Here is a 3807-nt window from a genome sequence, read left to right as displayed (position 1 = left end):
TTTTTTCGTGGGAGTTTTCCGGTGATTTAAAATCATAATTCATTTAGCCCATCATGTAATCTGCGTAACTCTATCGATGCCCAGAAAAGTCTGTATTTTCCCCCAATAATTTTGTAACGCATTTTGTTCACTTGACGGGCGGTCACGAATGATGCTGCTGTGAAGCGCGAACGCAAAGAGCGCATGTGTGTTAGATATGCATTTCGTGCATAATTCCACAGGAAGACCGCACGTAGTGGATGATTTCTTTTATTGCGAAAGCACGCATTATGCCAGACGTAACAAACCCCGAGCAAGAATGTTGCCTTGTTTTGTCTTGCGACCCTGTGCCGTCATCAAATCCTTCCCTGCGTATTGTGAGCAAACTGACCACCGTGGAAGGTGGCAGTTAAGTTAATGATTGGTCACGAGTGGTTGCTGAGGAAGAGTAACATGGTTCTCACGATCCCTACCGGTGGCTGTGAAAAAAAAAAAACAGCCACCTGCCAGTGCAGTGGCGCATCACTTTACCACTCGCCGAGGACTCGCCGCGATCTATGAATGTTAAGTAGGAATTACCAGTTCCGCATATATGGGCGTTAACCCGCTAAAACCTTTAAGGCGGAGCCTAAGTGTCTACGGCTTTCGCACGTTTACTCTGTTTAACTACATTAAACCGTTACCTCTTTTTGATGCGATAGCTTGGCCATGTAAAGCCAAGGTCGCCGTGCTTTCAGTTTTGACTTTGAAGAGAAAAAATTTGGGGAAAAAAAAAAAAGCTCCCCGTCGGGGAATCGAACCCCGGTCTCCCGCGTGACAGGCGGGGATACTGACCACTATACTAACGAGGAGAACGGTTGCCGCGGCGATTAAAACTCAAAACACACATGACGGCATACTGTGTGCTCATTTTCTGGACTGTTTTTACGTATCTTTAAGCGATAGCTTCACTAGGCCATGTAAAGCCAAGGTCGTCGTGCTTTCAAGCGAGCCATGAAGAGCTTATGGTGTTACTATGGTGTGCTACCCCGTGGTGCCCAAGGTCATGGTCAAAAGGGAGTGGTCGTGTGATATGACAAGCGTTTGCGGGACGGCAGGCTGGAAACGCTGATTGGTCAAAAAAATATGACGTCATACGCGTGACGTCATAGGTCACGTGATATTTAATGACGTCATGTCCGGTTGGGGACAGGCATGTTTTCCCTAGATTTTCCCCCGCCACCGCTCGTCAGCGGACGGGGCTGCTCGCGAGGAGCCGAGAGGCGAGGAGGCAGCGTGCACTGCAGCGTTGCCTCCTCGGCGTGTCCCCGTCATGTCTTTCGACCCGCCGCGGTGGCTCAGTGGCTATGGCGCTCGGCCGCTGATCCGAAAGACGCGGGTTCGATCCCGGTCGGGGTGGTCGAATTTCGATGGAGGCTAAATTCTAGAGGCCCGTGTACTGTGCGATGTCAGTGCACGTTAAAGAACCCCAGGTGGTCGAAATTTCCGGAGCCCTTCACTACGGCGTCTCTCATAGCCTTAGTCGCTTTGGGACGTTAAAACCCCAATAAACCATAAACCCATGTTCTTCAGTGCGCGCGCGAGATTAAAAAGCGCACCTGTCGCGCTGCGCTGTCACACTGCATGCCTGCTTCCGTGCATTTCTTGCGGACTCCTTTCAGTCATACTTAGCTATACTTTGACCAAAAGGCTTCTTAAACAGTTATTTCAAGTTTTATTGCTATGTATAAAGAATATGTTTGTAGCAGGTGCGTGAGCCCGAACAAAAGAAAACTGTTTTTATTCCCCTTCAGTATTCCTGCTTATCGAGACTTGAGTATTTATATGTTGCAGTACATCTTTTTTCAGGCATCACAACTGATGTTTCGATGTGTTTGGTAATTGACTTCATTGTAGCTTCATACTTGCACCATTTAAACTCTACACATAGCTCTTTTTTCACAAAAGGAAATGTGATTAGGTTTCTGAATAGAGCTGTGCACGGGCCGCAATTTCGAACCCGCGCCCGGCCCGGGACTTAACCTACCGACAGGAAGCCCGGCCCGACACTGAAGGACCCTGAGCACGCTCGTGCTCGGCCCGACCTGCAAAGCGGCGACGACACAAAAAGAGAATTTCAGGAAAATGAGTTTATTTCAATGACATTCAAATTTTGACCTCGCATTCCAGATCACAGTTTGGGATTATACACAAGACACAACGCATAAAGGTATAGATTTATCACTCTAAATATGCAAGTTGTTCATTGATGATGGCTTGATCGAAACAAGAGCGGCGCTCTTTCATTACGAATCCTGCGGCGCTAAAATTTTTCTCGCTGCTTGAATTGGTGGCCGCAACGGCTAATACTTCCATAGCAAGAGAAACGCTTGAAGTATGAAGGGGAATGACAGACGTGGTGTCGTAAGCCATGGATGGCGTGCCACAACAGGAAGACTTTTTGACTTGTTAGAGGATAAGCGAGCAAATAAGCGACAGGGCGGCGCTATACTGCGAATGCCGATGTGGCCGCGACGTCCCTGCTTGTACTATTCACGGGAAGGCACGGTGCTGTGTTCACTTTGCTGACAAGCGATTACGGCGAAACGCAGCACTGCGCCAGAATAGTACAAGCTGAGCCGTAGTGGAGGCGCCAGTGACATTCTTCTAATGCTTTTCATGTGGTGCCCCCCCTCCCCCCCCCCCCTCCTTCGCTCTCGCCCGCGACTATTGTCCGTCTCCCCGGCCGGAACCTGCCGGGTAGGCGGACAAGAGAGAAGGCTGCCGGCTCTGCGGTGCGCTGCGAGTGGCGAGTGGAAGAATTTAACCTTTTCCCGATGTGCTGCTGCAGCGCTACTCCGTGACCCCGCGACCTCGCGTGCGCCGTACGCAGCCCTGCCTCCGCTTCCCAGAACCATCCTTTCTTCTTACAAGGCGCCCAAAACTGGTTGCTTTGCCCCAACGTTGGTACTTGCTAGAACGAAAAATGCGTTTCTAGCCCCAGCTAGCTTTTTTTTTTTTTTTAGCGTTTGTACTATCTTCCCGTCCTTGTACATGCCCTCCTGGATGGTCTAGACACAAATCACTTCCTGCTGTGCATGCAAGACGCCCAGCGCACCACAGCCATATTCGCACTTCCACATATATGATACATGCTTTGCCCAACTTAGAGCCTTGGGCGTTTGGTTGTGAGTAACACCGTATGGCGCGTAATGCATTCCCATCAGGCAGAATTAAAATATGAGAAAATTCATCGCAAGATATATTTCCTTGTATTCTCCAAGTAAATTACTTCTATACTAACTCCTCCCTTCTGAAGTGACCAAAAGATAAAACAACTCAGCGTGTAAAAAAGGTGAATGCAAAAATACACTACCTTTGTGCAAAATTCACAGGAAGTGCACTTAAATTGCCACAAGTGCATGGCCAATTAAGGAAAAAAAAAACAAGGGCAAAGGACGGAGACGCACAACAGGAACACAGGACGACGCTGTGTTCTGTGTTCCTGTATTCTGTGTTCCGAGTTCTGTGTCCCCGTCTTTTGCGCTGGTTTTCTTTCTACAATCGTGAACCAATTAACTCGCCCAGCTCTCCACTCTACTGGACCAATAAGGCATCAAGCTTCACAGTGCATTAGTGTTATATCTTACGCTACATATTTTCGAATTGTTTTTGCTCGGCATACACGTCTTTCATTTGCTTAGGAAGAAAGCAGCGCAGTCAAGAAAGTTACTCCCTCCTGCCAGCGAAAATTTAAAAAATGCGGTTTTTTCAGCGCCAGTATAAAATCTTTGCATGCTGACGGCATGTTGAAATTTTCGTTAATGCACCGTAATAATTATCTCATGA

General features: G+C 48.2%; 1 non-coding gene across 1 annotated transcript; it reads right to left on the bottom strand.

The window, feature by feature from the left end:
- Positions 1–758: 758 nt before the first annotated feature.
- Positions 759–830, bottom strand: TRNAD-GUC (transfer RNA aspartic acid (anticodon GUC)). The gene has a single exon. It is a non-coding gene; the product is annotated as a tRNA-Asp (tRNA).
- Positions 831–3807: the final 2977 nt, after the last annotated feature.

The sequence above is a fragment of the Amblyomma mixtum genome, unplaced genomic scaffold, assembly GCF_055824585.1.
Source record: "Amblyomma mixtum isolate Tamu unplaced genomic scaffold, ASM5582458v1 scaffold_36, whole genome shotgun sequence".
NCBI classification, from domain to species: Eukaryota; Metazoa; Arthropoda; class Arachnida; order Ixodida; family Ixodidae; genus Amblyomma; species Amblyomma mixtum.
The sequence above is the reverse complement of the archived record's forward strand: the minus strand, read 5'-3'. Positions and strand labels throughout refer to the sequence as shown.